Raw genomic sequence first — 21,729 nt, 5'->3', positions numbered from 1 at the left:
GTTTCCTCATATGTAAAATAAGGGATTTGAAGCCACTCAAGAAGGTACAAGCCTATAAAATGCCAGGAAAGGCTGAGGCTGGCAGAATTTGAGCTCCAGAGTTTTGAGGTATAGGGGACTTGATTGGGTAACTTTACTTTTGTTGTTATTCAGTCATTCCTGACTCTTTGTGACCCCACTTGGGGTTTTCTTGGCAAAGATACTGGAGTGGCTTGTCATTTCCTTCTGCTGCTCATTTTACAGGACACTGAGACAAGTAGGGTTAAGTGACTTGCCCAGGGTCACACAGATAGTAAGTGTCTGAGGTAAGATTTAAACTCAGGAAGTTAAATGTTCCTGACTCCAGGCCTGAAACTCTATCCATCTCTATTTACTAGGCTAAGAATTAATAGGGTATGTTCCTTGGGGGAGGGGTATAGAAGCAAAAGGTTCTCTATGGAGAGGCAAAATGACTCAGGCCAGAAACTCTCAAACTGGACCAAACAAATGTGGGATCAGAATCTGGGCCAGAAGTAGTCCTTGTACTTCTACGCTGGATCAGAAAAGGAGATACAATCTTCAAAATAAATAAATAAAACAGAGCAGGTTAAATTCACTTGCCTCTAAGGAACTTCTCTAACCTACATGAGTGCTCCTGTGACCCAGTGTATATCTCAACCATTACCATCATCCAGGTTCTTTGCTTCTCCAGCTTTGTAACATCTTTACCAGAAGGTTGGCAGGATGATACAAGACCAAATGCAGCAGGCAGCCAAAACAAGACAGTTAAAGGTGAGGAAGTTGGAATTATTGGTGACAATGCATTCCTTCAACAGGTACTGAGTATCTACTATGTGCTTAGCCCTGTGCAAATGTGGGGTATACAAAAGGAGAAAGGGAGAGAGTTCTTACCCTCAACAAATATAGACTATTAAAATGAACTTGCAGAATTATCTCTGTATTTTATTTAACCACCATCTTCTCTATTTGCCATTAGTAGGAATGGTCCAGAGTCTCCTTTATCCTCTTTTTCCGTCTTCTGTTCTCTCCACCCCACTCCCCTCCCCCATTGAACATTAAGTGCTTTGGCTTAAAAGATGCACATGACATTTAAAAACTAAAACGTTTTCTCCAAGCAACATTATTTTCTTTTAAAAAAAATTTTATTAACATCTTTTGTTTTTAGGTCACTGAGATTTGTCCCTGTGTGCCTCCTATCTCAGTAAGCCATCCCTTATAACAATGGTGGTACAGTGGATAGAGCTCTGGGCCTGAGGTCAGGAAGACCTGAGTTCAAATCCAGATTCAGGCACTTACTAACTGTGTGACCTGGAGCAAGTCACTTAACCCCTTCTGTCTCATTTCCTCATCTGTAAAATGAGCTGGAGAGTGAAACTGCAAACCACTCCAATATCTTCACCAGAAAACCCCATATAGGTCCACAAAGAGTTAGACATGACTGAAATGATTGAAAAACAACAAAAAGGAAAAAGAGAAAAAAAGCAGAAAAAATATTTTGAAGAAAGAATCTAAAATTACATATAACATTCAACCCACACACATCTGCAAAAGCATAGGGGAAGGTGGCTTCTTTGAGGGTCAAGTTTTTGGGGTTTTTTTTTTCAGTTTCATAGCATTCATTTTTGATTCTTTTGTGGTGGTGGTCTCTCCATCTATAATGATGAAGTGATTGTGAATATTTTTCCTAGCTCTCTTTATGTCGTTTTGCATCATTTAAGTCTTTCCATGCTTCTGTAACTTAGTACAGTACAAATAATGTTCCATTGCATTCATGTGTGGTTGGTTTACTTGTTTCCCAACTGATGCGCATCTACTTCATTTGCAGATGTTGTTACACCTAAAAGTTGCTGCTATATTTTGATGTGTAGTCTTTCTTTTTGCCAATGTCCCCCTTGAAGTAGATTGCAGAAGCATAATTTTTGGGTCAGAGGGCATGAATATTTTAGCCACTTTATTTGCCTGATTCCAAATTACATTCTAGAATGTTGTAGTAATTCATAGCTTTACCAATAATGGACTAATGAGTCTATGTTCCCTTGAGTCCTCCCAATATTTATTATCCCCATCTTTTATCATTATTGACAATTTCCCTAGTGTGAGGTGCAACCTCAGGGTTATTTTGATGTGTGTTTTTCTTGTTATTAATGACAAGGAGCATACTTTCATAGAATTGTTAACAGTTTGCAATTCTTCTTTTCTTTCTTTCTTTCTTTTTTTTTCTTTTTAGGCAATTGGGGTTAAGTGAATTGCCCAGGATCACACAGCTAGTAAATATCAAGTATTTGGTCTGAGGCCAGATTTGAACTCAGGTCCCCCTGACTTCAGGGCCAATGCTCTATCCACTGCGCCACCTTGTTTGTTCATAACCTTTGACCATTTGTCTATTGGGGAATGAAATTCAGTCTTCTATATTTCTGTTAGTTACTTATATATCAGGGTTACTAAAAACTTATCAAAGATATTTTTCACAAGGTCACTGGGAGGGGAGGAAATTGCGTATCAAATATCTTTGATAAAGATTAGGTATCCAAGATATATAGATAACTAACAGTAATATAGAAGACCCAAGTAAGGCTTCCATACAGAACTGTTTGCACCACTTTATATCTGAACTCTAACCATTTAAATCAGACTTCTCAGAGGGAAGGCTCAGGATTCTTGTTTTCCTATAAAACCTAAAAAGCCTATGATGTCATCAAAATAGAAAGACCTTTCACAAGGTCACTAAGAAAAAACTAATTAAAGGCTTATGAAAGAGCTGATTTAGCTACCAAAAAAAAAAGCACATTAAGTAATGAAAGAGAAAATCAATATATAAAGTATCCTATATTTAAATGCAGAAATATTGCAATAAATAGAAATTAAAGCCAGTGACAGGACTTATAGTCTTAGAGATTACAGTTCAAAATAAAGCCTTTTTTGGCTCTGAGGACTAGTCCAACTTTTTAAAGAGCTGCAAGGTCACAACTCAATAACTATTGAATTTGGTCACAGCAATTGACAAGGAAATAGGCTCAGCTCATTTTAAATATCATTGGGTCTTTCAGGTTAACTTCTCAAGTAAAAGAATCATTTAGTGTATGTGACTTATTAATTCCATGTTAACAACATCAAGAAGACGCAAGAGATATATGATAGCCACATGTACTGAAGCTAAAGTAGCTGAGGAGAGCATTCTCTGAAAACAGTGTTTTCTGAAGATATGAATGTCTTCTCATTCAGACTTTATATCATATATCTCAGATATATATCTGAGAAGGTTTAGGTGACTTGCCCAGGGTCACACAGCTAAGTAGCTAAGTAAGCTCCTGAGACAGGATTTAAAGAATGCGTGCAAGTGCGTGTATGTGTGTGTGTGTGTGTGTGTATAGATAGATAGATAGATAGATAGATAGATAGATAGATAGATAGATAGATAGATAGCCAGACAGACAGTAGATAGATAGACAGACAGTAGACAGATAGACAGTCTTCTAAGTAGAGCAGGGGATAAAATATTGGACTTGAATACAGGAAGACCTGCCTGAGTTCAATTTGTCCCAGGAACCTACTTAGGTGTATAACCCTGGGTAAGTCATCTAAACTCTCCCAGCCTCAGTTTCCTCATATATAAAATGGAGATGATAATAATATCTACTTTACAAGGTTGTTGTGAAAACAAGATAATTATACACATATATAGAATTCTGCAGTCCTTAAAGTTCTATGTAAATACTATTATTATTATTATAATATACTAAAGTTTGATATTTAAATATTATTATTATAAACTAAGGTTTACATACCACATGTTTGAGGCCTGAAAGAAATGAGGTCTAAGCAAGAATCAAACAGTGGAGTTAATAAGATTTCTGTTATATTCTTTAGTTTTCAAGTGTTTATTGAAGCAGTTGCCTGAATATCCAAAATTTTAAAGACAAGTAGCTGAAACACAAGATCCCAGTGTTAGAAGAGACCTTGACATCATATGTTTCAGATGCTACTTCAAAGACAGGTAGGACAAATGGCTATTCAACTTTCTCTTGGAAATCTCTAGGAATGGACACTTTTAAACACCCCTCAGTGGTTCCCTCAAGACAGGTCTCTCTCTTGACAGTAGAGTTCTTAGAACAGCAATCAAGAAGTTCTAACACTCAAGGTAGAGGACTAGACATCCACAATAGCAGATGCAACTAACAAGTACATATTCCTTAGACCACATAAAATGTTTGAAGCTTAATAACTTTTGAAATATATTTACCATAGTAAATCAGTTTTAACTATAAAGCTGTACATATGTTGAATATTGGATTAGGCTGCATTACACTCAATAAAAATAAACAGGAAGCTGTGTGAAAAACATTCTTCTTAAGGTGGTAAATTAAAACATAAAAGATTTTTCATTTTTATCTGTTAGGTCTTCTTCATCAGAGAGTCCTTACAATAAAAATTCCCAATAGATCAATAATAGTATCACATAAAAGATAAGTGTTCAATATATGTTAATAGTGGTGTAGAAATTTAAATTTCCCAAAATACAGTACTTTGCTCATAGATTTCACAGATTTTTCTAAAGTTCTCCATTTTTTCTTCCAAATTATCTCACCTGTGAGGAAGCAATGAGTTACACTAAAACAAACAAAAGAGTCTCAACATTTTAGAGCCTCCTAAATAAGTTCATAATCAATAAAAAGATTGATTATGGATTGGTTCTAACTATCCACATAAGAAAAACCAAGTGGATAAAGAAAATGTACTATCCATACAATTATATGCAATTAAATAGATAACCCATAGAGTATACAAATGCTATATATGGATCCATGAGTGAATAGCGGGAAAATGGGCTGGATTGTATTTGGGAAACTGCGTTGTATTTCTTTTTTAATTTATGGAATAAAACAAGCATTTCCATAACACAGAATAATAATAAAAAAAGATGACTGCACATGAAACTGCAAATCTATTATGTGCAACTTGCTATTCCTTTTAAACATATAAATACGTTATCATGTAAATTTTTTTTCCTTTTTTCTTCCCTCCCCACCAAGATAACTACTATTAGACATAAATAGGCATACATACCTACATATATACTTATATACTTATATATATATACTTATATATATATGTAAAATTATTCTATACATATTTCTATTTATCAGTTGTTTCTCTGGATGTACATAACATCTTTCTTTATATGCCTTTATAGTTAATTTGAGTATTTATGACAGTCAAAATGACTTATTTGCTCAAAATTATTCTTAAAACAATATTACTTCAGGCAAAGGAGTCTGAAAGAGGTTACTAAGTAGTGAATAGGGAACCAATGGTGATTTTTGAGCAGAAGAGTAATATGACAACAACAACAATAATAAGTATCGTTTATAAAGTACTTACTATGTGCCAGGCACTGTGCTAAGTGCTTCACATTTAATCCTCACAATAGCCCTAGGAGGTAGGTGCTCTTATTATCCCCATTTTACAGATGAGAAAATTCATGCAGACAGAAGTTAAGTGACTTGCCCATGGTTACACAGCTAGGAGGTGTTTGAGGTAACATTTGAATTCAGGTCTTTCTGACTCTAGGTCTGACACTCTATCCATGGGGCCACCTAGCTACCGCCTAATCAGATGTATACATAAGAAAGAGTATTCTGGCAGTAGTATGAAGGACAAATGGAGAAGAAGAGAAGTAAAGGTGTGAATATGTTTTAGGAAGCAGTTTTTTAAAATTAATTTATTTAATTTTAGTTTTCAACATTCACTTCCATAAAATTTCAAGTTTTAAATTTACTCCCCTTTCCTCTCTTCCCCCTTCCCCAAGATGGCATACAATCTGATATAGGCTGTACCTATACATTCATACTAAACATATTTTCATATTAGTCATGTTGTAAAGAAGAATTACAACCAATGGGAGAACCATGAAAAAGAAGAAACAAAACAACAACAATAAAAAGAGAGCAAATAGTATGCTTCCATCTGCATTCATACTCCATAGTTCTTTTCCTGGATGTAGACAGCATTTTCCATCATGAGTCTTTTGGAGTTGTCTTATATCTTTGCATTGCTGACAAAAGTTAAGTCTATCAAAGTTAGTCATCACACAATGTGGCTGTTACTGTGTACAATGTTCTAGGAAGTTGTTTGTCATGGTCAAGGGTAGTGGTAGAGATATCAAGTGTCCCAGTGAGGTGAGAGTGATGTCAATTAGAACAGAGAAGTATGGTCAGAGGAGAGATATTCTGGAGTTGGAATTGAAAGGACTCAATGTAGTGGGGAATAGTGTTGCTCCTGGGAAGAGAGGACTTGGGATCAATTCCTGGATAAGTCACATAACTTCTACAGACCTCAGTTTCCTCATCTCTAAAATGAGAAAGTTAGTCTAGAGGATCACAAAGCTCTTTTTCAGCTCCAATCCTATGGTTCCATAACTAAGTATGACAAATGAAAAAGAAGTAGGAATCAAACATAACCTCAAGGATTTGCGTTCAATAGCCATTTTGACGATATAATTTCTCCTCCTTGAAAACTCTAGCAATGAGACTATGGGAAAATAGGCGCATTAATACACTGTTAAAAGACCCATGAATTGATGCAGGAATTCTGGAAGACAATTTGGAACTATGTACCTTACAAAGACTATATAAACCGTTTGACTCAGCAATATGACTGCTAGGCCCAAGAAGACCAAAGAAAAAGGAAAAGGATCTAGTGTGTACAAAATAATATTTATGGCAGGTCTTTTTGCAGGGACAAAGAACTAGAAACTAAGAGGGTACTCAACAATTGGAGAATAGCAAAACAAATTATGGTATGTTAACCTAATGGAATACAATTATGCTGTAAGAAATAATTATGGATGGCAATGGTTTCAGAGAAAATTTGGAAGACTTATATGAACTGATGCAGAAAAATTCAGTATAACAATTTGTACAGTAATAACAACATTGTGAAGACAGACAACTTTGAAAGATTTACATACCTTGATCAGTGCAATGACCTACTATGATTCCAAAGGACCAGTGATGAAGTGCTAATCAGAGAAGTGATTCACTCAAGAAGCAGATATTGGAATTTGTTTTGCTTGACTATACAAACACACATACACACACACATACACACACACATTCACACATATAGATAGATAGATATATAGAAAGATACAGATACATATAGATATAGATATGTAGATAGATACATACACACATATGCATAAGTGAAAAAATAAAATGAATAAAAATAAACAAAAAGTGGGAAAACCTATAACGGGTCTACATTTGTTCTCACATAAAATTTTAAAATTCTCCTTGAAAAACTCTGAAACCTTTCAATAAACATATTCTTCTAACCTAAGCACCCCCATATCCTACTCCAGTCCAACTTTTTTTTTCTCAAGTTTCCTCAACTGTAAACTGAGGATAAGAGTACAACCTAGGGTTATTATGAGGATTAAATGAGATAATATTAGTAAAGCACTTAGCACAAAGCCTGGCAAATTGGAGGCACTCAATAAATGCATGTATATTTCCTTCCTCCTATATTAGGTGTGCAAATTGACTTATTTGCCCCTAACATAATATTTTTCTCCCTGAAAATTTCTCCCATCTTTTAAGTCTCTCCCCACCTTTTAAAGATTTGCTGATGCCTCACCCCTTGTCTCCAAGAGACCTTCCAATATAATTTTGCACCTTGGTTTGAACACTCTTATAATTCCTCTCCCTCTTTTTTTCTTCTTCTTAAATCTCATGTTATATAGCACTTTGTGGAAAGATACCTGTCTATCATGTCTTGGATGGTGCCGTATGATTTTTTTTCATTCAATATTCAATAAGCATTCATTAATTTCCTATTATGTAGAGGGCTTTATATCAGAACTAAGGCAGACTGTAATATAAATAAATAAGACTGAGTCTCTAGTCTCAAAGGATCTTACAGGAAAGATAAGGAATATATTCAAATAACCATAAATAGAAATTAAGACAGAGTAAGAAAAATGATGGCTAGCATTTATATAGATTATAACATTTATAACATGCTTTACAATGTTGTCCCACTGATCCTCATGACAAATCTATCAGGTAGGCCTAGAGGTATTACTGGTCCTATTTTGGAGATAAGCAAACTGAAACTTAGTGACTTGTACATGATTACACAGGTCATAAATGTCCAAAGTAGGATTTAAACTGAGATTTCTTGTGATTCTGGCTCCAAGGCTTTTCTACTCCTCCATGCTACATAAATAAACCAAAAAACCATTAGTTTGTCAGCTTCTTGAGAGAGGAGACTATATCATTTTTTATTTTTTCATCACTAGTCATTGTAAACAGTAGGCTCTTAACAAATACCCTTTGTTGTTTAGACCTACAAACAAGGCAGTATGATAATTCCAAAGACTTATTTGCTCTTAATGCACCTTTAATTGGAATAGCTCTATCTTTTTCCTTCCTTTCATGAGAAGAGAAAATTGTTAACAGGATAGCTCATATCTCCATTTCTCTGCCTTTGCTTATCATCTGACCCAGTGAGCATCTTTGTCATCTACCAACTATAATATCCAACCCAGCTTTAGACCTAAAGAGTAGTTCCACCATCAACTCCATGGAGGATAGTCCTTAAATTCATCAGTTCCCCTACCAGATACATTTTCCCCAGTCTCTGGTCCATGTGGATCTCCAAGTAACACACTCATACTGGGAAGAACTCTCTTGTCATGATGGTATGTAATATAGCGTATTGGCTAGAGGGTCAAAACTGTGAGTTAGGATGACCTGGGTTCAAGTCCTATATTTTCCACTGAATAACTTTATGACCATGAATCTGGGCAAAGTCACATTAACCTCTTAGTGCTCCAAGCAACTCTATAAGATTATAATCTAGAGCACATTGTCAATCTATATAGATTCCCCTAAATCAATAAAATCAGAGGTTGAGACCTAAATAGAATGCAGAGTACCTACACTTCCATTCTCTTTTCATCCCCAACAACATGACTAACAGTGGTGAAAAAGGGACAATGTTATCTGATTTAGTGTTTCCCCTTATATAGTTAGTTACATTTAACATTTTTCATAAATTCCATATCCAGGTATATTTCGCTAAGAATATCAGTTAAAGATATGGATAGGGAATTAAATGATAGAATCAGAGAAATATAAAGCTTTATCTCTAAAAGGGAATTTGAGATCACATAGCCCAATTCTATCATTTGACAAGTGAGAATGCTAAGGTCTAGAAAAGGGAAGGGCCGGTTGCGAGGTCACAGAGCTGATTAGTGATCTTATTTATTAGAAAAATTTCAACTTGCATTTGCACCTTGCCGTGACATAGCAGTGGCATCCTCAGTTTACCCCATACCTATGAGAACATTTGTAGATGATTATTTCCTCATGTACAACAACAACAAAAACAAAATCATCCCCGACCTGTCCTCTTCATGCCAGGTAACATCTCTGTCAAACTGATTGCTTGTCTTCTAATCTCATAGTTTGGCTTCAGAATTATATGGAGATCAATGAGTACTGCAGCCTTCTGACTGCCAGATAATTTTATCAAGCTCATTTATGGCTTTCTATAGATTTCATTAACGGCCATTTCTTGGGAGATAAAAGATAAAATGTGGCTTATGCAAAATGCTCTATTGAACAACGTGGGCCTCAGAAGCCACTAACAGCATTATAAGGCTGAAGGGAAAAGGTGACAGTATTAAATAATCCATCAAAGGCAGTGTTAATTTTGATCACTGTCACAGGCAGCCAAAGCAAATTCAGGAAGCCTATTGGTCAGGCCTCCATTACACCAGGGAAGAAACCTTGCATGGAAAGCTTGGAACTCTAAATTGAGCCTAAAACCAAGGCAATACCATTTCTTTCTATTCCATATTGTAGCAGAAACCACACTGAATTTGAAATTAGAAAACTTGGGCTCAAATGCTGATTCTTTCACATATGAGCTACATGTCTTGAGGCAAATCACAACTTCTACGAGCCTAAATTTCCTTATCTCTAAAATGGGAGAGAAAAGTCCCTGCCCTTCTTGACTCAGAGGCATGCTATAAAACATAAGGTGAAAAGACAAATGAAAGTTATTTGTAAACCATAAAGTATTGATACAAATGATTCTTTTTCAAAAATAATTAATTCAATCAATTTTAGTTGAGCATAACAAATTTAGGTGTGTCTAGAGGAGAGTAAGAAAGAGGGTGAGATGTCAAAACCATTGCTATGAAGATAGGATCATTTAAAGGAACTAGCGATGTCTACCTGAGAAAATAAGACTAGGGAGGGAGGAGTTAGATGTAATAGCTATCTTCAATATCTGAAGGGCAGTCACATAGAACAGGAATTAGATGCATTCCTTGGTGGCAAATGGTAGAATTGGAACCAATGGGTAGACATTAAGGTGGTAGATTTTGAATCATTATAAGGAAAGACTCCTAAACAATGAAGACTACACAAATGGAATGCACTATATTAGGAAGTAATTTGCTCTTCATTATTGTATTTCTTCTCATTTATGTGGGATGATTCCTTAGTCATGGATGTTATAGAAGGTGTTTCTATTCAGGTACAGGTTGGATTGACGTCCTCTGAGATTCCTTCCAAATCCAAGGTTAAGTGAGTTTATGTTGATTCATCACTGTGGCGAATAACAATGAAATAAAAGATGTGACCCTAGCTGTAAGATACTTACAATCTAATTGGGTGTTGGGGGGGGCAGAATATATAGATATGAAACAGATGGCATTATGAGTTGGTATGTGATTAAATATGAAAATGGATACTACATTAAATATGATACCACAAGAGCACAAAGAAAGGAAAATTTAATGCAGGGGCATAATGATAAGGAAGATTCCATGCAGGGAGCCAGATTTGAACTGGGCCATAAAAGATAGTAGAATGTGCATGGCCATGTCTTATAACCACCAAAATAATCTCAATGGTTGGTTACCTTTGATTTCCCCAATTTCTTAAGGAAAATGTTGCCTGAGCTAGTATAAAATGAATTGACTACTTCTATTTTCTACTGTGAAAGTTATCCCAGAATAGCATTCTTGAAAGCATATAACACAAGTGGCTAGGTTCTCAGATGAATACAAATTCACCAATAATTACCAGTGTTATCTGTTTATACCCTTGTATCCTCTCCATATTGTTACCAAATAAAGAGTCTGATCTTTTCAGATATTCTCTATAAGTGAGAGAAAAAACAAGCTACTGGGCAATTTATTAATTATTCTTTTAAACAAATAAAAATTGACACATAGGGAGAAATTGCTAGATACAGAATTAACTAAAGGGCAGGGTACTCAGCTTTTTAAAAAATAGCTTTTTTAAAAGTCAAATCCTGTGAATATGATGTTAGAAAGAGAAATAGGATTGAAATAGGATTGAAAATCAATTGCATTTACCTTTGATGCCCAGTACACCAATGTATACCTAGTGCTGTTTAATTCAGGAGAACTATAAATCTGTGGCTCTAAAAAACATCTGACAACAGTTAGAGATGTTTTGTAAATGTGCATACATATTTATAAACATGGCAGCAGAAGCAAGAATAGAATAAGTCTGCTCCCCTAAAGTCATCTCAAAGTCAAAAAATGCCATTAATTATTTTGTCACGACAACCTTGTTCAATTTCATCTCAGGTGACTTATCAGCTTTGATACAGAACCCAAATTTTAATACCAAATTGCAACCAGCGACAGAAGCAGCATACCTTAAAACGCACAGTTTCTCTTTCTTCTAGGCAACATTAAGCTAATCTGCCCTGACAGAAGAGGACTCTTTGGAACTCGCTAGCAAGTCTTCCAAATATGAAGCAGTAACCCAAATGTCAATTACTTTTCCAATGGTAGACAAATTGCTGGCACACTAATGCAATTTAAGCCCAATAATTAGATAACAGGACTACAGAGAGGGCCTGGTGACAGAGCTTCTGAGATAATAGAATCTAGTGTCCTACTTCTTAAATATTAACATCATTCTGTCTCAGTCAATCGGTTTATGGTAATTTAAAAAGGGCAAAGCAAATTCTTTTTATTGCTAATAATATTGTGCTACTGCAGAGTTAGCTTTGAAGGTTAACAATCTGTGGGGTCAAAACTTAATGACATGTTATCACGCATTTTATGTATTTTTCTCTCATCACTTTCTGTTAGAATGCCCTCTTTATGGAGGACTACATGCTTATGTGAAACACGCACACACACACAAACACACCACACACACACACACACAAGTTTGGTCTTACCCATCAAGAACAAATTATTCTAATTCCATAGACAACAATCTAACCAGACATTTCAAAAACCTTAAGTTGTCTCTTTTTAATAGACATACACATATGTATATGTATGTACAGATAAACAGATAGATAGATAGATAGATAGATAGATAGACAGACAGACAGACAGACAGACAGACAGACAGACAGACAGATAGATAGATAGATAGATAGATAGATAGATAGATAGATAGATAGATAGATAGATAGATAGATTATTTACCTTAATGGCTTTCTAGACAATTCCATAAAATATTTTCAAATGAGTTGCCAAAAAAATCAAGTTTAGTTCTTATTACTGTAAATAGGAACTAATAATACCTTAAATTTCTATGTCTCAGATGCCCCACAGACTGTTGTTTTTAATATCAAATGAATACTGACTTTTTCCCTGACTGAGAAATCTTTATTTCTCCTTCCTTCCCTTTCTTCCTCTTTCTTCTTCTTTTTCCTTCTTTCTCTTTTCTTGTCTTCCTTCCTTCCTTGTTTCTTGCTTTCCTTTCTTTGATCCTAAATTATGTTAAATATGTTTAGGTACCACTCTTTGAAATAGCTCAACAAGGAAAATGCCGTCTCTTGAACGAGACCTTGCTCTCCTCATGTATAGGTAGCATAGACAAAGAAGACAAGGCTGGAAGGAATTTCCAAACATTATCTTCATTCTCTCTCTCACTTACTCATTATGTGTCTTGACCAGAGTTAAGTTTCCCAACTATATAAATGATTTTGTGTGGAAGTCTGTTCAGAGCCAATGACATTTTGGACATCATTTTCTTAGGGATTGGGGCTGGGTCCTGTGATTTCACTGATGAATGGGGGCTCCCACTCCCTGTACCAATATCAGCCAGCACTTTCTCGATAAGTGGAGAGTTTCCAATACGATGGAAGGTTAATGAACTTGCATAGCCAGTATGTGTCAAAGGTAGGGCTTGAACCCAGGTTTTCCTGGCTTTGAGGTGAGTTCTCTATTTACATGAGTGAATGCTAAATTAAATATACTACTTTTTATAATCCGAGTAAAAGCAAAACCTCAGAGATGACACTCACTTCAGAATGAGCCTTAACTTCCTCATCTATGTGACCCACCCATTAAAACTGGCTTTGTTCCTAGACAAAAACATATTTACCACAAGTTCTGACTGTCACTAAGTATTTTACTTGGTAAAGTTCTGTCCTTATTTGCTAACATTCATCTCTTTTGCCTGGAACAAGATATTTCCCTTCTCTGGACCTCGGTCTCATTATTTATAAATGGAAGTGGTTGGACAAAATTATCTCTAAGGTCTTTTCTAGCACTAATGTCCTATGACATGATTATATCATTCATATCTTATGAAGAAAAAAAAATGTGCCACTTAAAAGTATGGGTCAAGGGAGAAATGGTTAGAATTATGCACGGAATTCAACAGCATTTACTTGCTTGCAATAGAATAATATATAAAATACTTAATATCATTAAAATACTAATATATTCAACTGCATGATTTAATGGTAATATAAACAAGGTTATATTGGGAGGCAAATTGAGTTTATAGAATACACCAAAATGAACCATGGGAGAGATGGAATTAAACCTTGCCCCAGATAAGGTTTTCTCCACCATCTCATTTTTAAGTTCTCATTATACGCTCTGCAAGTTGTGAGGCAAATCTCAAAATTTGCTTCTGATTCAGTTGTTCACTCTGATATATTCTGACTTTACAAAAAGGCAATGATATACTATTTTGTCTGTTCAGAGCCAAAGAAACACATTTTGCATAACCCTGCCTGGTCCCAATTCTGTTTTATTAATGAAAAGTATTTAATACAAGTGATTTAATATTCATCCAATTTTTCAACAAACTTTTATCATGAATCTCTAACTTAGGAGTAAATACTCTTTAAAACAAGCTAAATGCACATCTTTAATAATTTAAAGTCCCAAGAGCAGCCATGTGTAAAATAGGTGTATGTTCATGTAATTGACTACAGTATTTTGCTACATGGTTAAATGCATGATTTCCCCTAATAGAATGCCATTGTGGTCGACATCACATTTTCTAGTTCATAAAGATCAAATGAGCTGTGACCACAGTCTCCCAAACTTAATGGAAAGTTCATTCTATGACTTCTGAGCTTAAATTGTGTCTTTCTATTATGAATCAATAGATTTAAAATACATTAATGGATCACTTCACTAAAAGGTCTAATCCTGAGCGACTAAGATGGTAGATCTAATTCAGATTTATTGCTATTCTGGTATTATGAACTAAAAAGTCTTTAATCTTTATAACAATATAATGGATTTGAATTAACTGAATAATACTTACCTGACGCAAATCATTCAGTTGTCTCCATTTTCACAACACTTTACAAATTGCTAACTTTGCTGCATGCCTGGGTTGGAATCTATGAAACCCATAAGCCACATTTCCATAGCTATTTCCTAATACAACAAACTCTCTTTTTTTCTTGCTGGAGATGCTTCTTGCTACCACAAATTTATAGAGGATACTACTATGAAGAACAGCTGCAACCACCTATCAGAAGGTCATCAAGGATGGAAGAAAGCCCCCCGCCTGCATAAGCACTTGAGAATGACATATAGCAGTGATATATCCATCCTCCCCACCATCTCAGCACTCTGACCTTGGACAGCCAGTACAAACCAAGCTGAGGTGGCTGGGCTTTGAGATGACAGCATCCATAAGTTACAGATGGAGAAGATCACAGGGTACCAGATGCTGGCTTCAGTAAGCGCACTTCTGGTATGGAGTACAAATTGCTTTTGTTATCTCAGAGAACAGCTTGACAACAAAAGGCATTGAAAGAGAGCTGTGACTACCTAATATGCCACAAAAGATGGCTAAATCATGCTCCGACTACTGTTTTCCTGTACAGTCAGAATCTTTCCTAGAAGTAGAGGGATGGACAACATGGACTCTAAAACATTTCTTTTACCATCCCCTCCAGAGATATTAGGATTTTAAGGGGCCTGAAAATGTGCTTAGTTACCATTTTGATAAGGATGATATTTAAGAGTCTTAATTACTTGATTCTGTGTGTCTGTGCCCTGAGGTAATTCTAAGCATGGCAATACAGATTTTTAATACTATGTAAGTTGACAGCATTAGGCAACAATGAATACGATAGCAATAATTTTTTCACAGTTAAGTACTGGATATTTAGCTATTTAACCACCTTGCCCAAGCTCCACATTCCACCAAAAGGAAAGTGAGGGCCCAGAGAAGGGAAATGATCTGTATAAGTTATAAAGTAGTAAATGGAACCATAATGAGAAATTCCTTGAACAAAAGTTTTAAAATGTAATTTCTTCCAAGAACTCAAAACTAAGAAGACACTCTTTCCCCAATACTCAAAGGCAATGCCAATAGAACTTAAGCTCCTTGAGGGCAGGTACTATTTAAATTTTATTTTTGTATCCCTAGAACCTAGTATAGTGCCTAGAACATAGTAGGTACTTGATAAATGCTTGTAGATTGATTGCATATGGCAAGTTCTTTAAAAAATTAAATTGAACCAACAGTTTATAAAGCATTCATTTCAAAAAATTCTACCATGAATATTATATAGCTACCTTACTTTCATAATTACATCAAAATATTTTATACAAATTAGACCTCTAGTCTTCTCTTGGATAATATTTGTTCCTCATCTTTCCTTCTGGAAAAACTAAGAATTTTATTATTAAACTTTAGATCAGTTACTGTACAGCTTGAGTCACAACAAAAGAGAAATCAGGGTACTGTCCCAAGGCACCAAAACTCATACTGTTTAGCCCCTAAATTAGTGAGACTAACACTAGACAGAGAGAAGCCACATTCCCAGATGATCTCTTCCCTGAACTAATAATCTACCATCCCCCTCCCTCTACCTCACATGTTCCCATATCTCCTCAGACATAGGAGGCAACCTCCCAAAAAGATTTGAGGATATGATTTCTGATTCCTGACCTGGCCACCAAAAATGATGGTTACACCTAATTCTGCATACACATATATCTTTAGTGGGTAGAGGTGGTGGTGGCGGCATGGAACATACACATATACCATGGATTCTTGATAAAGACTAGTTAGACTGGGCCCCTTTCCCCAAAGAACATGTAGATAGGATAGCTAGAATGACTGCTGAATCAAAGGGTTCAGCCAGTGATCACAAAGGGATTCTACCAACCCCTTGGGTTTAGAATTATTCGATCTACTTGTAATGGGTGTATTCAAATGTGTCTATTTGCAAATAGCTACAACTTCTTTTGTCTTCTTCAGAATAAAATTGTACATTCTTCACCCCTCTCAAACCCCTTTAAGTGGAACTAGAGTTTGCATAAAGCAGAATTCTAGGTTCATAGCTACCCATATAATTTCTTTCCCCAGATCAAGACCTAAACTGGGACCCAAAGGTGGCAATGAGGTAGAACAATATGATTCCATGCAGCCTTTCTGTGTGACCCTTCCATCAGCAGTTTTTAGGCCATCAATAAGCTCTAAGGTTATATTAGAAGTGGATATGATTGTGTTGCTGTTGTCATTCCTTGAGACCCCCAACTGGCCTAATCCAATGTTTCTTTAACCTTTATCAGACATTTATCTGATCACTTGCCATATCAATTAGATAATCACCAATCAATTGAGCTCTTGCTATGTGCCAGACATCCAGAATACAAAATGCGCTAAGCACTGGGGATACAAAAAGAGGCAAAATACATTCCCATCCTCAAGGAGCTTACAATCTAATAAGAGATAACACACAAACAAATACACACACAAGCAAGCTATATACCGGACAAATAGGAAATAATTAACAGAGGGAAGATAGTTGAATTAAGAGTGGTGGGCAAAGGCTTTCCACAGAAGAGGAGATTTTAATTGGGACTTAAAGGAATCCAGGGAGGTCAGAAGTTGGACTAGTGGAAGAAGAGTGTTCCAAGTATAGGGGATAGCCAGAGAAAATGCCCAGAGCAGAAAGACAGAATGTCTTATTCTTGGAACATCCAGGTGGCCTGTGTCCTACTGATATTTACATTAAATTTCTCTTAATATATTGTTCTTTTCTACCACCACATCCAATACCCTAATTCTTGCCCAGATCACCACATTTTCAGACTCCTGTGTCCATCTGATTTTTCTTCCTCCAGTCTCTTACCAATTTCACTTTCTTCAAGAACATATCATGACTTTCTCCTACCTCCGATACTAAATTTGAACTCAATAGAACCTTCAATATCATTTACCAGCCCTCTAAACTTATCTCCTTGTTTCTCACAATTAGCATAGTTTAAGCAAATGAAGTCATATACTTGTCACCTCCCAGGAATGACTCTGTAGTAACTGCTTTTCTTCTTTGGAAATTGTCCCCATTTGAAGCACCTTTGTACCCTTCTCTTGATCCATGCCTACTAATTCAAAACACCTCCTTCTCTCATTGCTACCAAGGAATTCTAATATTACTTAATACCTCTTTTGACTTGTTTATATTAATTTAGCAATACATTGTTTTCTATGACATACTGTTTTGTAACTGTCCATGACAATGAGCAAACTTGTCATTTTGCGTATGCGTAAAATTCTCCTTTCCTTAAGTAATTACATATACATACACACATAGATACACACACATATATATACATACATACACATAGCTATACATATATACATATACAATATGGTGTGTTGCCTATCCAAATACACATACACACATATACATATATATATATGTATACGTATATGTATATGTATATATATGTATATGTGTATATATATATATATATATATATATATATATATATATATATATATATATATATATGTATATGTGTGTATGTGTATTTGGATAGGCAACACACCATAGTGGCTAGAGGGGCAATCTTTGAATTAGGAAGACATGGATTTAAACTCTTCGTATGACACATATTAGTTGTGTGACTATGGATAAGTCACTTAATCTCAGACTGCCCAAGACCACTCTCTAAGAATATGTTAAGGAGGATTTTTTTAAGTCTTTAAATGATTTGAGGCTAGGAGTCATCTTCACTGTTTTATTGTGGTCTCTTGCCCATCCTTAGTATGTTGTTTGCACAGAGTATGGGCTCAAAAAATACTTAAAGTATTTGTAGTTGAATAGCATATAATAGGGCTCCTACCCCCTTCTGGAAAATGGTACAGCTACTGTATAGTATCAACCCTTCCCCCTATCCCAAGGAGGATGGGAAGAGGAAATCAATGTTTCCAATTTACAAAGAAAAGAGCATGAATCAGAGATTATTAACATGATACATAAGCATTGCATTGGCCGATTTGTATCACACATATTAAAGCCAAATTGCCTGAATAAATTGTATTATTCTGAGAAATGGCGCAAATAACAAGCTGACAATGTCAGAAAAATGAAAATAATAGTGTTGACATTGCTAGAATTGTATATTATTTCTCCCTTTTCAGTTTTGGTTATCTGGTTTGAAAATAGCTGAGGTTGGATGAAGATTTTTTTTTAATGTTACTCTCATACAATAAAAACTAAGACTTACCAAGTGGAAGATTAATCACTTACCTTGTTTAATTCTGTGCAGCTCTGGCAATGCCAGAACTCCATTTAATGTGGCTCATGTGAAAATTTGTACTTCTTTTTCTTTGGGGGTAGATACTTTTGAATAAAAACTTTAGTCTCCGGGGAAATTATCTAGTGCTTAGATTAATTTAATCAAATACAAGGGGAAAAAATTTCTAACATCCTTCCATCCCCCATATTTTGACCCCATCTCAACAAAATCTAATAATCCTTTCTACTTTTCTTTTTTCCACCAACATGATAGGACAGAAACTTTCATTTATCCTTCATTTGAATTTTTGCCACAATTTCCTTTGGCTTTTATCAAAATGTGATTGTTAGCCAAGAGACTGTGTTTTGTGTTAATTCTGCATTAAAGAAGAATAAGATCATAGAATCAGTCAAGATGCATAGATAATGCACTTGCAGAATACTAGGCAGTATACTAAGTTCTGAGGACAAAAAGAAAAGCAAAACCAGTATTTCCCCTCAAGGAACTTACATTTTAATGGAGGAAATGGTGCAGATAAATATAGAGTAAATGGAAAGTAACATTAATGCTGAAGACATTAGAAAGTGGGACTTGAGATAAGTCCTAAAGGAAGCCATGGAAACCAAAATGGGGAGGTAAGAGGGCAGAGCATTTCAGGCATGGAAGACAATTTGTTGAAAGGAAAAGGAACATTGTGTTCAAGGAAGTATAAGTAGGTCAGATTATTTGGATTATAGAGTACACAAAGGAAAGTTAAAGACTAAGCAAGCTGGAAAAAAGGAGGATGGGTCCAGGTTATATAAAGCTTTGAATGCCAAATGCAGTTTATATTTGATCCTGGAGGTAAATTTCTTTTACCTCACAAGTTCACTGAGGAAGAGGGATGGGAGTGGGGGTCATGGTCAGATCTATGCTCTAGAAAATTTATCTTGACAGCTGAATGAAATCTGGATTAGAGTAGGGAGAGATCTGAGGCAGGGCATCAGAGATTTAGAGCTGGAAGAAAACTTACAGGTCATCAAGCCCACTCTCCTCATTTTATAGAGGAGAAACAAGCACAGAGGTTATATGACTTGCCCAGGATCACACACAAAGCTAGCAGATGTCTGAGATGAGATGTGTAACGAGTCTTCTAATCCAAAAGTCCAATGACTATCCACTCCCTGACATTGCCTTTCTTGTTTGCAAAATTTAATTGATTTAGCATTTTTAACAATTTTTCCATCAAGCTGATTGTTCAACAAGATGATTGCTAAGGTAATGATTAAGTGGTTTCTACTCATTGATTGATAATCTCCATCACACAAGTGAATTATCAATAAATCAATCACATATGACTTACAAATGTGGCAACTCCCTCTATTAATGCAAATTATAACCCACCTAAAATTTACAATTTATTTACTTATTTTTTGGCTAGGCAATGGGTTTAAGTGACTTGCCCAGTGTCATACAGCTTGTGTCAAGTGTCTGAGGCCAGATGTGAACTCAGGTCCTCCGGACTCCAGGCCAGTGCTTTACCTACTACACCACCTAGATGCTTCCTAAATTTACAGTTTAGGAAGTTTTCCAGGGCTCAGATAAATTAAGTGACTTGCTTATAGCGACAAAGGTAGAAAATGTTAGAAAGGGACCCAAGTCTTCCAGACTCTGGGTCTAACAGTCCAGGCCAGAGATGGGGAATCTGTGGCCTCAAGGCCACATGTGGCCCTCTAGGTCCTCAAGCGCAGCCTTTTGACTGAATCCAAACTTCACAGAACAAATCGAGGCACTACACCATACTGTCTCTAAACAAAGGAGTGTCTAGCTATGACTCAGACTCTGATTATATTTAACATCCATCTTTATGTATGCACTTCAGGCATGCTGCTGAAAGATCACTAGTTGGAGAATGCTCGAGTCTCAGGAGGACAGAGAACACCTCCCAGAGGGGTCAGCCAGACTGCCAAAACCAAGTCAATCCTATTTTAATAAGGTCTGACACAACACCTCAGAGAGAAAGCTAATATCTTGGTAGGCAGGCCAACTTTGCTTATGGTTCCTAATCGACAAATCAAGAAAAGGAAAATCCTAGCCACTTCATTAATTTGATACCTATCACTACTAGTACACTTTTTTCTACCCTTAATAAAATCTAAAAGAGAATTTGTAGGTATAACAAATACACAGAAATGTTAAGGTCTACCTGAGCACTGACTCTTTAAAATATATATATATTTTAAATTTTATTAATCTGTCCCTCTCCCTGCCTTTCTCTTCTCATTGAGCAAATTTAAAAAATAAAAATAAATCCCCCAATTCATGGATGTATAAATCCAGCAAAACAGATTTCCAAAATGGTCATAACCAAGAATGTCTATATGTGTGTGAATATATACATACATACACACACATACACACACTCATATGTATATATACATACACACACACACACATTTCTGCATTTTAAGGTCATCAGCTCTTTGACAGAAGGTAAGTAGAATGTTTCATCAGCATTTTCTTCTATTCGTGGTTTATTTTCATATTGATCAGACCTCTGAAATCCTTCCAAGCTGTTTCTTTTATAATGCTGTTGTCATTGTATAAATGGTTCTCCTAGTTCAACTCACTTCACTCTGAATCAGTTTACAGAGGTCTGATACTGTCCATTTTGCCATTTGTTGTTGTTCAGTCATTCGGGTCATTGACTCTTTGTGACCCCTTTTCAGGTTTTCTGAAAGCTGATGCAGTGGTTTGACATTTCCTTTTCCAACTCAGTCAAAAGTTGAGGAACTAAATCAAACAGGGTTAAGTGACATGCCCAGGGTCACACAGCTACTAAGTGTTTGAGGCCAGATTTGAACTCAGGAAGATGATCTTCCTAACTCCAGTATGGCACTCTATCCACTATGCCAACTAGCTGTCATTTGTTAAGGCACAATAAT

The 21,729-nt window shown here is 35.8% G+C and overlaps 1 protein-coding gene across 24 annotated transcripts in view; it reads right to left on the bottom strand.

Annotated features, from left to right (window-relative positions):
• RBFOX1 (RNA binding fox-1 homolog 1) overlaps positions 1-21,729 on the bottom strand; it is a 1,746,265-nt gene that overhangs the window by 1,547,190 nt on the left and 177,346 nt on the right. The window lies entirely within an intron of this gene.

Source organism: Phascolarctos cinereus, unplaced genomic scaffold (assembly GCF_003287225.1).
Source record: "Phascolarctos cinereus isolate Bilbo 61053 unplaced genomic scaffold, phaCin_HiC Scaffold_4;HRSCAF=312, whole genome shotgun sequence".
NCBI lineage: Eukaryota > Metazoa > Chordata > Mammalia > Diprotodontia > Phascolarctidae > Phascolarctos > Phascolarctos cinereus.
Note: the sequence above shows the minus strand (reverse complement) of the source record. Positions and strands in the feature narration are given on the sequence as shown.